This window comes from Lathyrus oleraceus, chromosome 1 (assembly GCF_024323335.1).
Source record: "Lathyrus oleraceus cultivar Zhongwan6 chromosome 1, CAAS_Psat_ZW6_1.0, whole genome shotgun sequence".
In the NCBI taxonomy this organism is placed as follows: domain Eukaryota; kingdom Viridiplantae; phylum Streptophyta; class Magnoliopsida; order Fabales; family Fabaceae; genus Lathyrus; species Lathyrus oleraceus.
The window spans coordinates 352888487-352896051 of NC_066579.1; the positions used below are offsets into that span (position 1 = coordinate 352888487).

General features: G+C 38.6%; 1 non-coding gene across 1 annotated transcript; it reads left to right on the forward strand.

The window, feature by feature from the left end:
- Positions 1-5337: 5337 nt before the first annotated feature.
- Positions 5338-5444, forward strand: LOC127116062 (small nucleolar RNA R71). Its single transcript, XR_007801049.1, has one exon. It is a non-coding gene; the product is annotated as a small nucleolar RNA R71 (small nucleolar RNA).
- Positions 5445-7565: the final 2121 nt, after the last annotated feature.

The window sequence follows — 7565 nt, forward strand, 5'->3', positions numbered from 1 at the left end:
CTCAAGAACTCCAAAGTGAGGTTCCTGTAAGTCACATGCATCGCTTCAGTATACTCATCCCATTGCAACTGACTGCACAAATGCCTGACACTAGGCTCAATGCCTAATGCTCACATGCAGCTTGAATCAGGATATCTGATGGGCAGCATTGGTAGCTGGGAAAGCATGGTGTAGCGTTGCTCCTGTACTGGGTCACAAAAGATCACTGGCATAATGTCGAAATTCTCCATCCTGAAAAGTTAGGTTAAAAACAGAGGACACCTGAAATTGTAAATACTGCAACTATTAGTCTAAACATAAATAAATATATATATATATATATATATATATATATATATATATATATATATATATATATATATATATATATATATATATATATATATATATATATATATATATATATATATATATATATATATATATATATATATATATATATATATAACATATGAAAATATAAATTGAAATAGTAAAAGTGAAGTAAAGGAAAAAAGAAATCATGGGTTGCCTCCTATGCAGCGCTTGTTTAACGTCGTTAGCTTGATGATTTGAACTTTATATATCAGAGGTAGGAACCGGAGGGTCGATCAGAGTATGGCCAGGGCATTCTGTGGAGATGTCACCTTCTTGATATTGCTTCAGTCTTTGTCCATTTACCACAAACGGATTACAGGAATTGTTCCAGATTTCAACTGCTCCAGATTTGAGGGTTTTGGAAACCTTAAAGGGGCCTTTCCATCTCGAACGTAGCTTACCTGGAAAAAGTCGTAATCTGGAATTGAAAAGGAGAACAGAGTCGCCTATATTAAAGTCCTTTTCCATAATACTTTTGTCATGCCATTCTTTGGTTCTTTCTTTGTATATAATGGCATTCTCGTAAGCGTTATGGCGGAGTTCCTCCAATTTGTGGATATCGAGGATTCGCTTCTGGCCAGATGTTAGGTAATCGAAATTCAGGGTCTTGATGGCCCAATATGCCTTGTGCTTAAGTTCAAAAGGTAAGTTGCACGATTTTCCATAGACTAACTGGTATGGTGTAGTTCCAATAGGGGTTTTGTAAGCAGTTCTGTAAGCCCACAATGCTTCTGTTAGCTTTTCAGACCAATCTTTTCTGGATATTGAAACAGTTTTTTCCAAGATTTGCTTAATCTCTCTGTTTGATACTTCAACTTGACCATTAGTCTGGGGGTGATATGGTGTTGCTACTCTATGTTTTATTCCATACTTTCTTAAGAGTTTATCGAATATCCTGGATATAAAATGTGATCCACCATCACTTATGACAAGTCGTGGTACTCCAAATCGGGGGGAAATATTTTTTTAAACAACTTGATGACTACTCTTGTGTCGTTAGTGGGTGAGGCTATAGCTTCTATCCATTTGTACACATAGTCGACGGCTACTAAAATATACTTGTTTCCTATCGAATATGGAAAAGGTCCCATGAAATCAATACCCCAAACATCAAATAATTCCACTTCTTGGATGTTCTTCAAAGGCATTTCGTCGCGTCTTGAGATGTTTCCAGCGCGTTGGCACCGGTCACATTGGACAATATAAGTATGAACATCACGCCATAGTGTTGGCCAATAAAGACCAGCTTGAAGGATCTTAGCGTATGCCTTGGATGTGCTTGAATGTCCACCATAGGGTGAAGAGTGACAATGCTCTATGATATTTCTGACTTCTTCTTTCGGGACGCAACATCGAAAGATGTTATTTGTTCCTCTTTTAAAAAGGAGTGGTTCGTCCCAATAGAAATGTCTTACATCTTTAAATAACTTCTTCTTTTGTTGATAATTGAGGTCAGGTGGTATGATATCAGCGGCTAGATAATTCACAAAATCAGCGTACCATGGTACTTTGCTAATCTCTGAAACTATTCCAAAGTTGTCTCTATCAGGTTCAAGGGGAACGATATCTAACTTAGCTATCAATATGTCATAGGTGAAATAATCATTTATAGGTAAATGGTCTGGCTTCAAATGCTCTAGTCTGGAAAGATGGTCAGCAACTACATTTTCTGTTCCTTTTTTGTCTCGGATATCTAAGTTGAACTCTTGTGGCGAAAGGATCCATCTGAGTAACCTAGGTTTCGCATCCTTTTTGCTTAGAAGGTAACGGATAGCTGCATGGTCTGTATAGACTATAATCTTAGATCCGGCAAGATAAGACCTAAATTTATCAATTGCAAAAACTACAACTAGGAGTTCCTTCTTTGTTGTCGTATAATTGAGTTGAGCGGCATCTAGGGTTCTACTAGCGTAATATATCACATGTAATTTCTTATTTTTTCTTTTTCCTAAAACAGCTCCTACAGCGAAATCACTAGCATCGCACATTATTTCAAAAGGTTGAGTCCAATCCGGAGTTTGTAAAATGGGTGCTGAAATTAGCGCTTGTTTTAAATGATTAAAGGCTTCGATACATTTTTCATCGAAAATGAATTCAACGTCTTTCATCAGAAGGACAGTCAGGGGTTTTGTTATTTTAGAGAAATCTTTGATAAAGCGTCTGTAAAAACCGGCGTGTCCAAGAAAACTACGGACTTCTCTAACAGTCTTAGGAGGGTTAAGGTTTTCTATCACTTCTATCTTTGCTTTGTCGACCTGAATGCCTCTTTCAGATATTATACGTCCTAACACTATGCCTTCTTTAACCATAAAGTGGCACTTCTCCCAGTTTAATACAAGGTTAACTTCTACGCATCTTTCTAGGATTTTCTCAAGATTAATGAGGCAATTCTCAAAGTCAAACCCACATACCGAGAAATCATCCATGAACACTTCCATAATTCCGTCGAGATAATCTGCTAAGATTGACATCATACAACGTTGGAAAGTAGCTGACGCATTGCAGAGTCCAAACGGCATTCTTCTGTAAGGAAACATTCCGTAAGGACAGGTGAAGGTTGTTTTCTCTTGATCCTTGGGGTGTATAGGTATTTGGAAAAATCCAGAATATCCATCCAGATAACAAAAGTAAGAGTGTCTGGCAAGACACTCAAGCATTTGATCTATGAATGGAAGGGGGAAATGGTATTTCCTAGTTGCCTTATTGAGTTTCCTATAGTCTATGCACATACGTCATCCGCCTTCTATACGTTTAGCCACATGCTCGCCCTTCTCGTTCTGCACGACTGTGATGCCTCCTTTTTTGGGTACCACATGTACAGGACTTACCCATTTACTATCGAAGATCTGATAGATTATACCAGCTTCTAGCAGTTTAAGGACTTCCTTCTTTACCACCTCACTCATTACAGGGTTGATTCTTCTCTGATGTTCTCTAGAAGGTTTTAAATCCTCCTCTAGCGAGATCCTGTGCATACGCACTGATGGACTTATACCTTTTAAATCAGAGATGTTGTATCCTAAGGCAGAGGGGTATCTTCGTAAAACATTCAAGAGTTGGTTTGTCTCGTCTTGGTTTAAGGTGGCACTAACTATTACTAGGAGGTTCATTTAGTTATCTAAAAACTCGTATCTTAGGTTATTGGGAAATTCCTTAAGTTCTTGAGCTGGTTTTTGAGAGTTTGGTGAAAGGTCTGGAGTAAGGGCCATACATTCGTTAGTGTGAGGTTCCGTTTCCTTTAGCTCGTCATCCTTTTCATTCGGGTTTGAAAATGGTCCGATCATAGGTTCTCCTCGATCAAATTCCCTTATGCATTCATCTATGATATCAATCGCGTAACATGCGTCTCCTATGATTGGTGCCATCAAAAACTTTGAAAGAATAAACTCTATCTTTTCATCTCCTACTTCGAAAGTTAATTTTCCTCTTTTAACATCTATTATAGCTCCGGCTGTTGATAAAAATGGTCAACCTAAAAGGATAGGGATATCGTCGTCTTCCTTGATATCCATGACCACAAAGTCTGTCGGGATATAAAGTTGATCGATCCTAACGGGGATGTTTTCTAATATGCCTACAGGATGCATAACAGATCTATCTGCTAATTGGAGGGACATCTTAGTTGGTTGTAATTCTCCTAAGTTTAACCTTTTACACACAGCTAAGGGCATCAAACTCAGACTAGCGCCTAAGTCTAGGAAAGCTTTGTCGATCACATGACTCCCTAGAATGAAAGGTATAGAAAAACTCCCAGGGTCTTTCTCCTTCTTAGCAAGTTTATTCTCGGAAATAAAGTTGCATTCCAAGGGTTTGGGATCGTCAAGCCTACGCTTGTTGGTTAAGATGTCTTTGAGAAATTTGGCGTAAGATGGAATTTGGGTGATGACTTCGGTGAAAGGAATCTCTACATGAAGCTTCTCTATTACTTTTAAAAAAAATTGGTATTGGTTATTGATTTTGGTTTGTTTAAGTCTTTGCGGATATGGGATTGGTGGTTTGTACGGGGGTGGTGGTTTGTAAGTTCTATCCTTGGCTTCTCCTTCTTGGTCGGTTTGTTTCTCGGGTTCCACTGGTTCTCCTCCTTGATTGGTAGGCATGTTTTCTTTAGAAGCTTTGGACTCGCTCATGGCTGGGTTATGAGGCCCTTCATAAGCGGTCCCACTTCGTAATGTGATAGCGTTAGCTTGCCCTTGAGGGTTGAGTTGAGGTTGTCCAGGGAGTTGTCCTTCAGGTGTAGTTTGTGGGGCTTGGTTTTGTGCTACCTGTGAGATTTGGGTTTCAAGCATCTTATTGTGAGTAATTATCTGATCAACCTTAGTCCCTAATTGCGTTATCAGTTCATTTACGTGAATTTTCTGGTTTAGAAATTCTTTATTTTGCTGAGTCTGGCCTGTTATAAAGTTCTCCATGATCTTCTCAAGGTTAGGCTTCTGGGGCACAACTTGCATAGGTTGATTTGGTTTTTGGACTTGAAAACCTTGTGGTCTTTGACGTACAAAATTTTGGATAGGGTTCTGGTTTTTATAGGAAAAATTCGGGTGATTCTTCCATCCAGGGTTCTAAGTGTTTGAAAATGGGTTACCTTGGGCGTAATTCACTTGGTCGGTGTTCAGGTCGTTCAAAAGGTTACATTCCTCCTATTCGTGTCCTTTAGTTCCACAAAGTTCACACTCTGTGTGGACTATCGCTGCGGTGTTAGAGTTTGTACAAATATGTTCGACCTTAAGGGCTAAAGCGTCCATTTTCGCTTGCATCATGACCATAGAACTTATCTCATGTATTCCACCTTGGGTCTCCTTTTTCTCTATTGATGCTCGCTCAGTTCCCCATTGGTAATGGTTTTGGGCCATATCCTCAATTAGGTCACAAGCTTCAGAGTAAGGTTTGTTCATCAACGCGCCACCAACGGCAGCGTTGATGCTCATCTTTGTGTTATAATGGAGTCCATTGTAGAAGGTATGAACGATCAACCATTGTTCTAGGCCATGGTGTGGACAGACTCTTAACATCTCCTTATATCTCTCCCAAGCTTCAAAAAGTGATGCTCCTTGGTTTTGAGTAAATCTAGTTATTTGGTTTCGAAGAACAACAGTCTTACTAGTGGAAAAATATCTAGCAAGGAATACTCTCCTAAGGACTTCCCAAGTTGTTATTGAGTTAGCTGAAAGTGAATCTAATCACGAGCTTGCTCTATATCTGAGGGAGAAAGGAAATAATCTTAAACGAATTACATCAGGTGAAGCACCATTGGATTTAAAGGTGTCGGGCAGTTGGATAAAGACTTTTAAATGTTGATTTGGGTTCTCAGTAGTGAGACCCACAAATTGGTTTTGTTGCACTAATTGCAGTAAAGATGGTTTTAGTTCAAAATTATTGGCAAGAATGAGGGGCTTTACTATACTAGAACTAGATTCCTCGTCAGAGGGTTAGGAAAATTCCTTAAGAGGTCTCCGGTCGCGATTCTCGGCCATAGCTTTCTTAATTCGGATGAGTAAGAGGCGTGTACGAGTGTAACGTTCGGGTTCCTCTAAAGGATCTACTAAATTTCCGGTACTACGGGTTCTTCTCATTTACTGGCTGATAATGCCTTAGTCTAGACGGTGTAACAACAGGGTATGAAATTTGACGAAGTTGGTCCCCGGCAACGGCGCCAAAAACTTGATCGCTATATTCGCAAGTGCACGAATCGCGTCAGAGTAATATAAAAGAATATCGATCCCACAGAGACCAAATCGTCAATCTATCGATTATTATTGTTACGATGTTTATCTAAGGCGGTACAAATGAGATATTGATGTCGCAAAATAACAGTAAATAAAGAAAATGATAAATACAATACATATAAAGATAGGCTTGAATGTATTTCAAGTCAGTTAAACGATGCTTCGATTGTCTAAATAGAACTACTTATGGGGCAATATTTTCTACTCTTGAAAAGAATCCATTTAACAGGAATTGTCGCTTTCGCGTATTCAGAACCGAGTTTACCCTTAAATTAATGCCTTTTATTGTCACTTATAAAAGGTGCGCAGAACACTAAAGTAGTAAACCTATTTTTAAGAAATAAGACTCGTAAGCTTAGTTGAAAAGTGATTTTGATTCAGAAAGTTTACCTAAGGAGTTTCCTGATTTTAAATCTATCAACACGTCCGAAAACAGTTTCAAAAATCGTTTTTCCTTAAAATGATAAAAATTCCTAGTTAACTAAGCCAGGGTGCTTTCGCACTCCTTGAGTATTTAAATTAACCAAGTTTGTTTCAGAAAACTCGAATTAAAAATCAAAATAGCCCCTAAAGCATTTCTACAGATGCAATATGTGAAACATCTCTTTAACCGCGACCCTTACATTCTAACCTTTGACAGGTTTAGCCAGACATGGTAATACAAACAATAACAACGATATTGAACATGATGAAAGGAAGTTTAGAATGTAAGGCGTGAAGAACAAGTAAAGCGTGTAAAACAATTAAAACGAGCAATAAAGGTAATGGCGAGAAAGTTAAATAAAGTAAAGACAATGGCAGGAAATTATATAAAGTAAAGCATGACAAGGAATTAAATAAAGTAAGGCATGGCAAGTAAAATAAAAGGGCGATTAAATTAGAACCTGCTCCAAACAGAGGATTTAAATCTGGTACAAGGAAGTAAATGAACCTTTGACTTTGAAAATAAAGATGACGGCAAAATCAAAGTGCTCCAACTCAATTACACTAAGGTGTGATAACCCCTCGATGTGACGAATTACCGCTTTTATAGATGATAATATAGTCTTAGTGTTGTAAACTAAGTTGGATGATTTGGAAGTGAACTAGAACGACCTATTTATAGAGGAACTCAACAGCATGCAAAGATCGGGATGCCCTCCAACTTCTCTTTACTGGGAATGTGGAATTCAAAGGTGACGCCCGCCACCCCTCCATGGCGCCCGCCATGTGAGTAAATGGGGAAGTTCATGGGATCGTGGCAGTTTCCTCATGGTTGAGGGCTGATGTGTCATGGCTTCTCCTATGGCGGCCGCTGTGCAGAACGCCACGAGTACAATATTTGCCAAAAACCCTAATTTTTTGGTCTTTTTGCTTCGTTTCTTCTAAAAAGGTCCTGAAAGAGCTAAATACCTGAAAACAACACAAAAGAAAGCATAACACAAGAAAAATGATAATAAAGACCTAAAAAACATGTACAATCCGAGTCAAATACACGGTGTGATT